The 15804-nt window shown below is 43.8% G+C and overlaps 1 long non-coding RNA gene across 3 annotated transcripts in view; it reads left to right on the plus strand.

Annotated features, from left to right (window-relative positions):
* The window catches only part of LOC118664364, a 37274-nt gene that overhangs the window by 3674 nt on the left and 17796 nt on the right, over window positions 1–15804 (plus strand). For all 3 annotated transcript variants that reach the window (XR_004970306.1, XR_004970305.1, XR_004970308.1), the window contains exons 2-3: window positions 6690–6962; window positions 14077–14197. This is a non-coding gene — a long non-coding RNA (uncharacterized LOC118664364). The remainder of the gene's footprint in view (window positions 1–6689; window positions 6963–14076; window positions 14198–15804) is intronic.

Genomic DNA, 15804 nt, shown 5'->3' on the forward strand with positions numbered 1-15804 from the left:
ATGGATCAAGGACCCAAATGTAAGAATTTAAACTATAAAGCTCTTAGAAGAAAATATAGGTATATATTTTCATGGCCTTGGATTAGGCAACAGTTTAATAGATATAATGCCTAAAGCAAAAGCACCCAAAGGAAAAAATAGATAAGTTGGATTTCATCAATACTAAAATCTTTTGTTCTTCAAAGGACACTACCAAGAAAGTGCAGACAACCCAAATAATGGGAAAAAATATTTTCAAATCATATATTTGATTAGGACCTAATATCTGGAATATATAAAGAATACTTACAACTCAACAATTAAAAGACAAATATCCCAAGAGAAACAAAGAAAAAATAAGCAAATGTGACTACTTCAAATTGAAAAGTTTTAAAAACAGGCAAATGATTTGAATACTTGTCCAGAGAAGACATATAAATAGCCAATATTACATGAAAAGATGCTCAGCATCATTAGTCATTAGGAAAGTGTAAGTCAAAATTACAGAGATCCCAACCACAGCCTCCCGGGAAGCTATGATAGAAATGACAGGATGTGTTGGCAAGGACATAGTGAAATTGGAATCCTCATGTACTGCTGGTGGGAATGTATAATAAGTAGGCCACTTTGGAAAACAGTTTGGCATTTCTTAAAAAAAATTAAATATAGAGTTACTATTATATGGCAACTCCATTCCTAGGTGTATATACTCAAGAGAATTAAAAACACATGCCCACACAAAAACTTGTACATAAATGTTTTAGGAGCATTATTCATAATAGTCAAGAAGTGGAAACAACCCAAATATCCAACTTCTGCATAGATAAAAAAGTGTGGCATTTCCATTCAATGGAAATTATTCAACTAGAGAAAGGAATGAGGTGCTGATAGCTGCTACAACATGGATGAACCTTGAAAACATGCTAAGCAAAGAAGCCAGACACAAAAGGCTACATGTTATATGATTCACTTATATAAATCTCTAGAATAGGAAAATTTGTAGACAGAAAGTGGTTGCCAGGGTAAAGGGAGAATGGGAAGTGACTGCTACTTGGTTTAAGGGTTTCTCTTTGGTGTGATGGGAATGCTCTGGAATTATTTAGTAGTGATAGTTTCATAATCTTGTGAATATACTGAAAAAACTGAATTGAATCTGATGGTTTGTGAATTATATTTCACGAAAAATGTTTCTTACATAATGTTCTATGTAGGCAAGTTGGGATAGTAGAAAGAATGCAGCAGAACTTGAGAATTACTAGTAGATCTGGCTTAGAATCCAGGCTTTGGGAGAGTTTTAACCTATCTGAACTCTAGTTTCCACTTCTGAAAGTTGGGGCATTAACAGCAATCTTACATCGTTTTATGTATATTAAGTGAGAGATATTTGTTAGCTGGTTTGGGGGTGGGGTGGGATGGACATATAGTAGGTTTATAACACATGTTAATTAATTTTTCCTTCTAGCCTTTCCTCCTTACCACCCTCCCTTCCTCCCTTTCTTAGTTTGTACCAGGTTCTAACAGAATCCCAAGGTCAATGACCACTGGTGGATCCAGGGATCCAGGTGTCAAAGGTGTGAGGGTTGCAACATGGCCTCCACGGGGACAAGTGCATGGGCTTTCGCAGGGAGAAGCCTCTGTCTGAATCCCACCCCTCATGCTGTGACCTGGACTGTGCTTAACTAGCCTGAGCCTCAGTTTTTGTATTCATCTTAAAAAAGTAATAATGCCAGCATTGCGGGATTGTGTCCAGGTTTAAGTGGTAACGCAGGTGACAGTAATTGGTGGTTCCTACCCACCAACGGTGGGACGCAGTGCAACTCCAGGAGGACGGGCCTGGAGAGTGTTCACGTTCATTCGTTTGCCCAGAGTGGATTCTTAAGTCAACATGTGTGGATTTCGGGACTGACTAGGTTGTACCCTTCAGCTCTGTAGTTCAGAGCTGAACCTTAATGTGGATCCTTATGTTTTAGAGAGTAATCTAGTGGTCAGCTTTTTAGAAAATGTGCACCGTCCTTCTCATTCCCTGAGGTCTTATACATTCTCAGAGAGATGACATGCTATTGCACGTGTAAGAGTTTTCAAGTTGAACTGGCTCTAAGAGATCATTTTAATGGAACTGAACACAGAAAGATTAAACTTGCCTAAGGCTATAGACCCACTTAGTGGCATGTGCAGAGCTAGCCCCGGCCTCCTGCCTCCTGCCTCCTGCCTCCTGCCTCCTGCCTCCTGCCTCCTGGATGGGTATGTCCTCCACTGTACAGTTCTACTATTTAGTTAATACACACCAGCTTGATGTAGCATTTTATTTTATTATTTTTTATTATTTTTTTTCAACGTAGTATTTTAGATTCAAGTGAGTCAAAGTCAAGATATGGTACATGTTAATTTTAATAGGCCATATGTATACTTCATAGTACATTTGGGACTCTTGCCCAGTCAATATGCATTTTATAGAATGTGGGGAGAAGTTTACTATCGCAATAGTTATATCTTTGCTCAGGACTTTTTGCTGATCTTGTCTGTGACTGAATTTGATCCTAAATTGTGTCAGGGGCACAGTCAGATGGCACAGTGCTCCTCCCACAGGGCCTTGTTTGTATGCAGTGGTCAGTGGGCTTGGTCTGGGGGCACTGAGTAAGCTGCTCAGGGGGCCACAGCTTTAGGGAAAAATAACCCCTGCTTTATAGGCCATTGTTACCAGACTGCAGCCTGTGAGAGTCGTCATCGACTGCTCACAGGTCTTCATGGAATGAGAACAAATGGAGAGATTTTAAAAAAGAAAGCAAACATTTATCCAGTTTAAAGGACTTCCTTTTACTCTGATAATACAGCTTTTTGAAAATTTATTTGTAACGTATCCTTTCTTTTATGAAATTATGGTCATTGTAGAGTATAGAGTATAGAGTAGATTCTTCCCAGCTGTTAATTTTTTAATGTCATCATTTGGGAAAATGAAACACTGACACCCTCTGGTTTACTTTCTATCCAAACTCCTAGAAATGCCTTGCGTGGTGTGGCAGGAAGCAGGGTTCGCTAGCGGTTAAGTAGAGCTGGAGAGCTGATGTAGGAAGCCCGTTCAAGACCCCTTCATAATTGAGTGGGAGGTTGGATCTCTTAGCTCTCCTTCCAACATTAGCAAATTGGAAATTTATTCCATTCATTTTTAGGCAGAAACAAAAGTGTTGAAGACACTTGGGGCTTTAGCAGAGAGTATTAGTAGGTGAGGAATTGAAATGAGACAAGAAGGGAAGCCAGGATTCAGAGCTTCCCAATCCCCACATAGAAGAGGAACTAAAAAAGGCACCACGAGCAGAGGGAGGAGGGAGGTTTGGACACCCTCTTCATGGGACCAGCCAGCCTGGGTTCCGCCCTGGAGAGGCAAGCGCTCCCTGCCTGAGTGGAAGTGCATTGCAGGTGCCCGAGGAGAGCCTAGCAAGCCTGGTCACTTACCTCTGCAAAGAGTGGCTCTCCTTAGTTCCTGTTAGCTGCACTCTAACATTTCTTTGGAGGACATACTATTTGATCAAGCCATTCAAATGCATTGTCTCTACCATTTAACCAGACAATTCAACAGTGAAAAAATATGGTGCAGTTTAACTAGCTGGGCATGAATGGGAACTCCTAGGATTAGAGGCTATCAGTGTGTGCTCTGACCAGAATGTGATGGAGACATTGCTCCATGGACAAAGCCAAGGAAATTGCCACTCATGGGAACTCCCTTACATCCAATTCTTAAAGTGTATTGGTTTTCTAATGTCCTGCCTTAGTCACATGGGTCTTCAGGTATCTCCCAGAAGTATAGGAGTTGGAAAGTAAGACATTAAGGATATAGGGAAAATAAGGATAGAAAGACTAAGGCAGCTGTTCTCAACCTGTGGTCGCGACCCCTTTGGGGATCGAACGACCCTATCACAGGGTTTGCCTAAGACCATCGGAAAACACATATATAATTACATACTGTTTTTGTGATTAATCACTATGCTTTAATTATGTTCAATTTGTAACAATGAAATTGGGGGTCACCACAACATGAGGAACTGTATTAAAGGGTCGCGGCATTAGGAAGGTTGAGAACCACTGGACTAAGGTAATATGAGGGCGGCAGGTTCATTATTTCAGAAATGTTTGTTGAGTGTCTCTGTGGGTTTGGTACTGCTGTGGGCATGGGGAGAAGGAGACCAACCTCTGATGCCATGGGCCATGAAGTGCTACTGTAGTGAACACTTTCCCGGGGTGATCTAATATGTTACAGCAAGGCTACAAATACAAACTGAATCCAGCCCATGCCTTTCCCTTTTCAGTAACATTCCATTAGTTGAGTCACAGGAACATCCTTTAATTCATGTAATTCCCTTAAATGCTACTCACTTTAGCCTTCAGTTGCAAACTATGATTGTTTTCCTTTGTACTGATCTGATACTATATAGTAGCACTTAAATTCATTACTGTATACTACAGCATCTTATCATCCTTAAAAATAAAACAAATGACAGCACCTACTCTCCTGGTGACAAGTAGGCTTTATTCCTGGCCTTGTGTACAAATTTTGTCACTAATGTAACTTGTTATTGATATGTTAACTTCTGAATTATTTGAGGCCCTGTTTCCTAAATTTGAAAAGCACTGACTTGTGCCTCATTCTATGAACATATCCTTCATTTGAGGATTATCACTTCAAAGATTAAAAAAAGAAAACACCATGAGAAGCCCATTTTTAAATGGTCATTGAAATTAAAACATAAAATCTAAAAATTCCTAATGGGACTTGTGGATCCTAAGAATACAATAGATGCCATTTGGAGATATACTTATTTAGTTATAAGTTATTAATTATTAGTGATTAATATACAATTAGTGTATTTAAAGAACTGGTTCAAATATTACTGTTTTATTTTTGGCATTAATAAAGTTATGGGAAAGATAGTATAGTACTTATGTCATGAATAAGTACTTAAAAAATTTCAATATGTACTTTCAAGCCAGAGATTCTGATCAGTCCTTGTGCAGTGGGGCCCAGACATTGGCATTTTGAAGGCTCTGCAGGTCTTCTCAGAGGCAGCCAGGGGTGAGAACTGCTCTGCTGGACCTGGTGGAGAAAACAAAACCCAGTCAGACATTTACGATGCTCTCAAAGGCCTGGGACAAGTGAGGACAGGAAAAGGGGAGACTACTTCTGAGCCCTGTAAAGCTCAACCTTGCTAGATAGTTGCTTTCTAGCTGTATTTACTTCTCACAACAATCCTGAGCTGGGCACTGTCACCCATTGTACAGAACCTGAGGCCCCGTGACATGAAGTAGAGAAATTGAGATTTATGTCTGCTCCCTGCTATTAACAGCAATGATTTTAGGCCTGTGAGCTGGGATTTGAACCCGGTCCTATCCTGTTTTGGCCATAGGCTACCTCCAGCGTATGACATAGTCCTACAAAAACTCTATAGGCAGGAAGTGATTGGTTCAGGCAGAACAAGAACATTATCTTGATTTCCTGCTATTGGTGCCCTGGGGCTTTGACTTTATAAGTAGTTTCAGGATCTCTCATATTTATTAACTATCTATATATATAAAAGCCCAGTGACCGAATGGTGGAATGACTGGAACAACCAGTCACTATGATACACACTGCAGCGGCCAACAGGCCTAATCAGGCCCCAATCAGCCCTGCCCAACTTCCCGTGGCCCCACTCCCAGGCTGGCCCTGCCCCCAATTGGGCCCCCCACCCCATTGGGGGTGGGCCAATAGGCCGAACTGCCTGCAGCCGCTCCCCCCTTGCCGGCCCCACCCCCAATCGGCTCCCATCGGGGTGTGCCAGCCGGACCCCACGAATTTGTGCACCAGGCTTCTAGTAAGTAGTAAGAGTGCTGTTCTATTGTAAGTAGAAATAAGCTTTCTTGCTGTTTTACTTTCAGGAAATAAGCACTATTAGTTTTACTTGGTTACTCTAGAGCCGTGGTCAGCAAACTGGCTCATGAGCCACATGTGGCTCTTTGGCTTCTTGAGTGTGGCTCTTCCACAAAATACCATGTGCAGGCGCACACATACAGTGCGATTGAAACTTCGTGGCCCATGTGCAGAAGTCAGTTTTCGGCCTGGGTGAGTCTATTTTGTAGAAGTACTGTTGATATTTGGCTCTGTTGACTAAGGAGTTTGCTGACCACTGCTAGAGCAATAGATCCCAAATGAGGGTGATTGGCTACCCAGGGATGTCTGGAGGCATTTTTGACTGTCACACTGGTGGGGGTTCAGTAGTGAGTAGAAACGAGGGGTCAAACACCCTACAAGGCATAGGACTGCCCCTGCAACACAGAATTATCCAGCCCCAAATGTCTATGGGGCCGAGGTTGTCAAACCCTGTTTTAGAGGAAAGGAATTGAATTATCTGGTGTATGGAACATTACTGGTTTTAATAACAACCAATAAATAGCATTTATTAAACATCCATGGTGTTTAGAACCTTCAGTTGGCCAGTCAGCATTTGTGTTGTTGGTGTCACTCCCAAAGTACCATTGAAAATGATTTTGAACCTCAGGAAGCTTACACTCCAGCATAAAAGTTGAGCAGCTGTGAAAAGGGAAAAGTCATACTTGGTGCAGTGAGAAGAAGATAAGCACAGAGGCAAGGAAGCTGGCCCCTTCTGTGGTGCTTGAGAGCAGGATCTCTGACATCAGGAAGAAAGATCTGTGATTGTCCTGCTTCTCTATCTGCTACCCAGGTGCCCTCAGACCAGCATGGAACTGCTCTATTCCCTCGTCCATACAATGGGGATAATGTTAGCACCCACCTCAAAAGTTTGTTGGATGCTTTTAATGAAATAGTACAAATAAGATACGAAGCCCAACATAGAGTAAGCACTCAATAAGTGCTTGTCTTTCTTGTTGTTATCACTGGAGCGATTCCACCGAGGTGCTGCCTGGGAGCTGCCCACACCTCCTCCAGAAGGGAATTGCAAGATGCCCAGGCTTCTCCCATCCTTGAGCAATGCAAGGTGAGTCACGGCTGTAAGTGCCTCACTCCGGCTCCAGGACAGCATGTCCAACTGGTAATGAGCCTCCACTGCAGCTGGGTTGGGGTGGAGCTGGGAGTGGTTGGCTATGGGGAGGTGGGAAAAGAGGAGAGCCAATTTCTTTTTCTTGCGAATCTTTGTAAACTGAAGGCCTTTACTGCAGTCTACAGAGCAGGTGTGTGAGTCCCCATTTGGAAGGTCCAGTGTCCTCTGCCCAGCCCCTTCCCCAGGCAGGAAATATGCTCTCCTGCTCCTACAACCAGTTAGGGGAGGTGAGAGGTTGGCTTGGCCCCCAGAGATTCAGCTGAAGACAGAGGGTGGGGTATTCTTGCCCTGGACACCTACCAGATTCTCTGCGAATGAGGTCATTCTGGTTCTTCATGGTTGTCTGATATGGAGTTTATCAGAAAAGGGCGCCCTATCTTTACCCTTTGTTAACCATACCATAGCTGCCCTTTTCTGTGCTTTGTCAACACTAGATGGTATTTTTAGTTTTCTGTCCCTGGTATTATTCCAACCCTATGTCCTTGTTCCTTTCTTTAGAGCAGTCTTCCAGCCTACGAACCCAGAGGGAGGTGTGCAGGGGAGGCCATATTCGGACGCACGCAGCTATGGGGCCTTTAGCTACCTGTACAGCCCCTCCTGTTTGCTGCTGTCACAGAATGTTCCCTTCGCTCTGTGGGCTCCTGAGCTTTCCCTGGCTGGTCTCATGCCTCTGCCTCTTAACTCCTGTTGGCTGCCTTCTGTATTTCAGGTGGTAAGGGAAGGCTGCTGAAGGGTGGGCGGGAGAAGGTAGGGACCTCCAGGACTTGGCAGCTCTCATTCACACAGGTCCATGTTTACTTCTCCTCTAATATCCTTTGGCTATTCCTTGTTGGTCTCTACTAGGGACTTCCTGGAGGCTTGTTTCTAGGGGAGGAATATGTGCAGGTCTCAGAAAATAGTGAGAAGCAGAGTGTGAGGGTCTGGGGATGTTGGCTGCTTCAGACCCAGCATCTGGATTTAGCTCAGGCCGGGCACTGCCAGCAGGTTTTCATATCAGGGCTCTGCTTAGAACCAACAGTGCCCGGGCTCCAAGCCCACACTCTTCTGCCCCCAGCATCGTCCCCACCTCCATTTCCCTAGATTGCTCACACACACATCACCCTTAGGCTGGTGCCCTGACATGTCATTCTTATCTCCATCTCCACGCCTAGCCTGTTTCCCAGGTTATACTTGAAAGATTACAAGCCTTAGTGCTGGTTTCATGCAGCTGCTTTTCCATCTACTAGTGTAACCTGTTATCTGAGTGAGCTTTTTCATTTAAAATACTTGCCTTGTAGCCCACTGTGACAATCAATTCAGTAATTACTTTTTGAGTACCTAATATGTGTTAGGCACTGTGCTCAGCATGGGGGGAGGGCACGTATGGACGGAGCACAAAGATTCCTGCTTTTGAATTTGGTTAAAGTTTTGGGAGGTTAAATGTAGGTCATTTCAAAATAATGGTAAATGCTAAGATAAAGGTGAACACTGGTGTCTTAGGAATACAAAGGAAGGGCAGGAATGCTTTTTGTAATAAATGGTGGATGAGCTGTTCTGAAGGCTGGGGGAGATGACCCATACCAATGGGGGTGGGGCGAGGACGGGGGGCGGGCGGAGGTTTCCTGGACGAGAGCAGTGTGGAGGTGTGAAACTGCATGATGTGAGCAGGGCATAGCTAAAATGTAATGTTCAAGACAAGGAAAGATGGGCTGATGCTGGAGAGTGACTAGGAAGGCCTTGTAGAGTTTGCCTGCCAAGAATTTAAAACTGTCTTACATGCAACAGGCCTTTCAAGCAGAAGATTGACATGCCAAATCTGGGTTTAGATGAATCACTTTAGTGATTATGTGGGGAGTAGATATGAGAGAGCAAAATTAGGAGTCCAATTAGGAAGCTCTTGCAATAGTCCAGGTGGGTGATGATGAATTATCACAAAATAGTCAGCAGGTGTAGGGCTAGAAGGGAGTGAAAAGATTTTAAAAACGAGGGCAGTCAAAAGAGCCAATCCTAGAGGTAGATTGAAGGAGAGGATGGAGTTAAGGATGACTTCAGGTGTCTGACTTGCCTGGGTGGGTGGATGATGGTGCCGGTGATTAACATGGGGATCACAGGAGGAGCAAGTTTGGGGCAAGGGTGGAGACGACGAGTTCAGTTTTAGACAGGTACAGTGTGAGGTGCCTGGGCAATGTGCTAAAGGAGATGTCTAGCATGCAGTTGTATACACAACTCTGCTGTTCAGGAAGGAGTCCGGGCTAGAGGATAAGCTTGTTAGTTGTCAGAATATAGGTGAAAGTGAGCACTTCAATGGCAGATGCTTTTGTCCAGGAACCCCATGTGGAATGTGAAAAGCAGCAGTTTAAGGACTGATTGATAGGGAACAACTATGAAAAAGTGGTGCGTGGAAGAGGAGTCAAGGTGGAGACCACACTGATCTAAAGAGGGTGGCATTACAGTCACGGGGGAGTAGACAGTTTCAAGAAAGAGAGAGTGAGGAATAGGATCAAATGCAACAGAAAAAAAGGATAGAAAATTATCCACTGAATTTGGCAATGGGAAGGTATTGATGATTCTTGACAGAGGGATGGGAATAGGGGAGTCAGAATGCAGTGGATTGGATTAGGAAGGAGAAGGTGAGGAAGTGGGGAGAGCAGGTATAGGCTTTAGTAGAGAAGAAAAAAGGAAGATAAGGTGGGACTGGGAGGACCAGGAAGGAAGGTTTTTGTGTGTTTTTAAATGTTGCAAAACTTGAGCTTGCATACAACTATAGGCTTAATCGGTAAGGTTATAGGATAAAAAGTGAAAACTGGCGAAGACAAGTTGCAAAGATGGAGAACACAGATGGAGGGGCTTGCCAGGGGTAGGAAGAAATCCTTCATCCTGGGAGACTGGGGAGAAGGAAATAGGAGGAGCCAAAAATTGCCAGGTCATGTAGGGGGCGGGGCCAGAAAGTTAAGGTCATTCTCATTTTATGGGTTCAATTTTCTCATTGAAATAGGAAGAGAAGTTGTCTGCTGAGTTGGAAGGGCTTTGGGTTGGGGGAGAGGGGTGCTGAAGAAGGCTGTGGAGATTGGAAGGCTTTCTGAGGTGATGGGAGCGGTGGCCTACAGGTTCCTTGATGTGCAGCGCTCAGATGCAGAGGAGTCTGGAGACCATGGTGCCAGCATAGAATTACATGCTTTTCTTCAGCAGCACTCAGGGCCTGGGCAGAGGTGGGAGAAAGTGGATCATGGAATTCATTAGGGTTGGATTTTCTCAGAAAATGAGATTGAAGGTAGATGCTTGTAAGAGGATGGTTCAGGCGGTCAACTGTGTGGTCTAGGCTGGGCCGGCTGAAAATGAAGGGCTCGGGGATGGGGTTCCATGATGCCAAGGAGCAGATGTGGCAGGAGTGAGCGCAGGAGAGGAATGCACAAGAGTGGATCGCTGCTTGGGGCTGGGCTGCTGGAGTTTGAGGTTTCTCATGAGGGGCAGTTCTGACAAGGTTCCTGGATGTGAGGGAATCGGAATGGTGTGGAGAGGAAGACCACTGGATTGAGGAGGTTGTGAGCTGTGAGGCTCCAGTGTTGGACAAGTTATGGGCATCCCGGTCACACAGCAGGATGGAGACTGTAGGCGAGAGGAAGGCTATCAGTCTTCAGGGACGAGATTGGAAGTTGGTCTTTGTGAGGGACGTTAGTGGTTCTTACAATCACTTGGCTGAGGCTCAGAACAGTGGCGGCTTTTACAGGAAGGAGAAGAGTAAAGGTTTGGAAATGGCACTGGGAGTGAAGATAGCAACAACCTCTCTTTGACCTGTTGGCAAGGGGAGTGGGAGGTTGAGCAATGTCCATGGAAGGTTACCAGGAAGTGGTCAGGCTGCAATTTGTATAGTTCCTGCACTGTCTGAGGAGGGGAGGGGCTGAAATCTGAGCTTTCCCCACACTTGGGTCCTTAGCGACTGGATTGTTGGGGGCGAGAAGAGGGGGCACTTTTAGCTGATGTGATCTCCCATCCAGAAGAGCCACCTTTCTCTAATTTACAGAAGCACTGTAGAGGCCAGTGATGGCCTGGGAAGTGGTACCCTCTGCAGAGCTGAGTGCAGGAAAAGGGTCAAAGATATTAGGGAAGCCAGGCTGGTGTGGCTTAGTGGTTGAGCGTTGAACCATGAGGTCATGGTTTGATTCTGGGTCGGACATATGCCCGGGTTGCGGGCTTGATCCCCAATCATGCAGGAAGCATCCATCAATGATTCTCTCATCATTGATGTTTCTATCACTCTCTCCCTCTCCCTTCCTCTCTGAAAGACTAGGTACTATGGGCACGTTAGTAAAAGTTTTTTAGAAGTTCTTTTATGGTGTCACCTATTTGGTTCTCTAACCACAGACAGGCAATCAAAACTGTGCACTCAGAAGAATACATTCAATTAGCTCTAATGCAACTTATTAACTAGATATGACTCCATACCTCATATATATAGATATAGATAGATATAGATATAGATATAGATATAGATATAGATATAGATATAGATATAGATATAGATATAGATATAGATATAGATATAGATATAGATATTAGAGGAGTTTATGACACAGTGGGGGCCTCAAGTGACACAGCAGGAAGGTTGGTGAGAGAGAAACAGGGGGAGCAGTACTGAAGTGCATGGAGGAGGAATGACTGGAGGGGAAGTCATTGTCCACAGACACTGTGGATGGTGGGCTCCGAGGCTGATTCTAAAGGTATGACAGGGAGCCTCTGGCTTCCAGGGCCAGGTGGGAGCTGCATAGAGACCCCATTTGGGTGGACTATGGTGGTCCTTGGATATCTGCATCACTCTCACAGGATGCTTATTAAAAATGCCCGTTCCTGGACCCCACTCCAGATCTAAGAAAATGCACTTCTAGGTGACATTAGTCAGATCCATGGTGATTCTTATGTACCCTGAAGTCTGGGAATGTCTTACTGGGAGTCTTGGTGGTCTTGGGCATGTAGTTGGTGATGTCCAATGAGGTGACATAGATACAGAATCCAACATAGGGACTGCCTGGTCGATTATTAGTTGCTATACACACTGCATTCCCTTGATCGTATCAGTGACATATAGGAGGGTGTATAGGTGCAGGCACAGTCTGTTACCAGTGTAAACCAAAATTAATTTTAGACTGTATTAGAGAATAAAAAATATTTGAGCACAAAGGAGCTGCAGGCCTGGAGTCACAGAGTCAGGTAGCAATTTAAATTGCGTTCCACTGAGACAAAGGGGAGGTACCTTTTATAGCAAAAGTTCCCACCAGGTTCTCAATGAGGTCCATTTTATGTAAATGAGGTGTCCAAATTGTGCAGTTCTGATGGCACAGGGCAGGTCTTAGTCCATTAGTAGAAAGACAAAACCAGTGCTGCCCTGCAGTGGTTGACTCAGACAGCGTAAACAGTGGGGCTTAGTGTGGAAAGCAGGGAGTTCAGTCTGAGGTTCTTCCTAGTATACAGAGTATGTCAGGAGCCCCTGTCAGCAAATGGCCACTAGGCTCTTATTATTTATAAAACTTGGGCCCTCAGTTGACCATAGGGCATCATCTCAACAGATAAATTCCTTCTTGGGGTCCACATCAATGAATCTTTCTTCTCGGGATCCACATGCTATCCCAGAAGGTGGGGCAAATATGACATCACTTTTCCCCTTACAATACCTCTCAGTCACGCTTCTGGAAATCCCCTTATTGCTCTTGTCTCTCCTCTCGCCTTTCACAAGCCTTGTAATCTTTCCATCTGCCAGTCTCTCAGGGCCCTGTTGCGTGTTTGAGGGCCAGGTTCATCCTTGCAGCATGTGTAGCACCTGGACAGATAGCACTGACTGCCTCTCCTCACTCCCTTCAGTATTTTGCTAACAATTTACCTCTTTTCTGTGTCTCATTGAAGGCTCTTAAGAAGTGGGTAGGGGGAAAAAGGGAAGAAAGGGGTGGATGAAGGGACAAGGCCCCCTGCCCACCTTGTCCCCTAAATCTTTCTCTTACTTTAGGCTGGTTCATGTCCCACCTTTGGCAGCCAACCCCTCCAACCCACACCAATTGGAAACTGTTTTGAAATTTGAATTAATTCAACTCACATTCAAAATCAGAATTTGAATGAAGCAAATGTGTATTTAGCTGAGTTGGCCCTAGATGCTTTGGACTATACAGATAAAATGTATCAATGAATCGTAAAGGGAAAACTCAGAGCACATTCCTTCCTGGTATCAATCATGGTATCAATCTTCAGCAGACAATCATGGGGTGTGCAGGTCCCGGAGGGCAGGAAGTCCATGCGAATGTCAGTAAGGTATGAGAACGAGTAACAAGCAAATAACCCCAAACTCTTGACCCCCTTTAGGTGTTCAGCCATGTAAATGAAGAAACATGAAATCCTAGGGCTCGGGCAGTTGAAGGGAGTGTGGTGGGGGTTTAAGGAAACCAATGTTAATGTTGTTAATGCTAATTTAATGGAGACCCCTAAAACCTGCATTTGAGTGCCCACCTGTGGTTCTGATGCTCTCAGGCACGCAGTGGGCTAATGTGGGGTGGGGTGGGAGTGGGTAGAGGACATGGCAACCTGCCACCATTTTACAACACTGAGTGACTGTGAAGAAATCATGAAGTCATTGGCCTTTAGATGATGGGACAAGAGTCTGAGTAAGACGCCATCCTGTTCTTTGGGGCTCTCAGGTGACCTGGAAGAGAGGCATGTTTAAGGTTGACTCACAAATCCACAATGGAGATAAGAAAGGCAGGTCCATGAAAGAACAGGGAAGGGAGAAATTAAGTTCAAAACACCTTCTGGGCATTGGTTTTCCCCTCCCCAACTAGATTGCAAGTTTTGGGAGGATAAATATTGTACCTTCTCCCCCCGCCCCCCCGCCTTTTTGTCTGTCATGATACTTAAGATGCCTGCTGTTGAGCATAGAGTAGGTGCATAATACTTGTTCACTCTTACTAATTTAAATTCCTGCAGGGCTTATAACATACTCTGTGTATATTAGGTACGTGGTTTTTGTTAAATGAATAAAATTAATTTTCTCTTTCTTTCATTCCAATACTTTATTTCTCTCATATCTACCAAGGATTTGTATAAGAAATTTTTATTAGAATGAACCATGTGATGATCCATGACATTAGAAAGAAGTTCAACTTTATAGACAAGAAATTTCATTTACAAAATCAGCAAAGATGAATAAAAATAAGGTAATTCCCAATGTTAATGAGGTCACAAGTAAATGTAACGTTTATAAACTGTTAAAGGGTGAAGAAAAGTTCAATTTTGGGTGAGGGCAACCTGATACTATTTGTTAATAGCCTTAAGAATACACATATCCTTTGACCTAGATATTTAACCTCTATGAATTTACCCTAAGGAAACAATTATGACTGAGTGGAAAGAATGACATGGGAGGAAGATAATCATAGCATTGTCCATGACAGTGACAATGGAAAATATCTTCAATGCTAGCAGTAAGTGACTGTGTGTTGAGTATCTTGAAGCAACTTAGATAATGTGGTAGAAAAGTATTTGAAAAATGGGAACATGTTAAAGGTGAATTAAGTGAAAAAGGAATTACACACAAAATAAAGTAGCTCAGAAAGCTAGTCTGGTAGGAATTCTGGAATTTTTGGCCCTTTGCTTTTCTTTTCTGTAAAATGGGGACATTGTTATATGCCCTGCAGGGATTGGTCATATGTAGTCAGAGCACTTGGTTCTGAGCCTGATGTGTAACAGATGCTCCGTTAGTAGTGGATATTATTATCCAATTTCTTTAAAAAGGAAAAGACGTATATATATTTGCACAGTAAAAGAAAGACCAGTAGAAATTACAGCAAAATATTAGCAACTAGTTTCTAACTAGTGATATTGTAATGATTTTTCCCCCTTCTTTGGGATTTTCCCTTTTGACAAATTTTCTACAATGAACACTATAAAAATGATATTAATATTACTCAGAAATGAAGTACTTAGAAAAGAAATGTTCCTAGGCTTGTATTAAAAATAAAAGAATTAAAGAAATGAATTACTAATTCATATGTGTCAGGATTATAAGAAACCTTAAGGATTATTTGTTTAACCTCCTTTTATAGTTCAGGAAACTGAGGCACTGAGAGAGAAAGTGACTTGCCTAAGCTTATACATAAATTACTCACATGTTACACATTTCCAGAGCCAGTGCCTTTTCAACCACACTAGTCTGCCTTTGAGGACATGGGGCTCAAAAAGAGGGGCTCCTTTAGGTCTGGATGTGCCTAAAACCACTGGAGTCACCAGTTGTAGGGAGCGGCTCTAGGATCAAGCCTCGGGCTGACCTGTGTCAGGGCCACAAACAAGACCCAGCCTGGAGGGCAGAGCTCTCCTAGCATAATTAAGCCTGACCTTATAGCCCTCCTTAATTCCTTCCTAAGTAGCTAATGGGCTGTGGGAGGTGCAGCAAGTGTTGCCAAAACAAGAACATTTGTATACATGTTAATCTACCCTTGTTTTAATCTGACTATAAAATAAAGCATCGGCTTATAGGCTGGGTCTTTTGTGTCCTCATCCAGGCATGGGAGATCCACCGAGCCCCAGCTGTATTCTCTTGTCTGTCTTTTCTTCAATCCTTCACCACCCTCCTCAGGTTCACCCTTGGCCATGCTGGTGTGGCGCAACCAGTAGAACCCCAACTCTCCTAAATTTCCCCCAAGCTCCCAGGGGAAGTCTTCTGTTTCCTTTCCTCTCCCCAGGCAGGATAGTGTCAGACAGAATCCACTACTGGAATTTACTCCTTTCTGCCATATAAGTTTGAATAAGTTCTTTCTCCAAATTC

Source organism: Myotis myotis, unplaced genomic scaffold (genome assembly GCF_014108235.1).
Source record: "Myotis myotis isolate mMyoMyo1 unplaced genomic scaffold, mMyoMyo1.p scaffold_m19_p_10, whole genome shotgun sequence".
In the NCBI taxonomy this organism is placed as follows: domain Eukaryota; kingdom Metazoa; phylum Chordata; class Mammalia; order Chiroptera; family Vespertilionidae; genus Myotis; species Myotis myotis.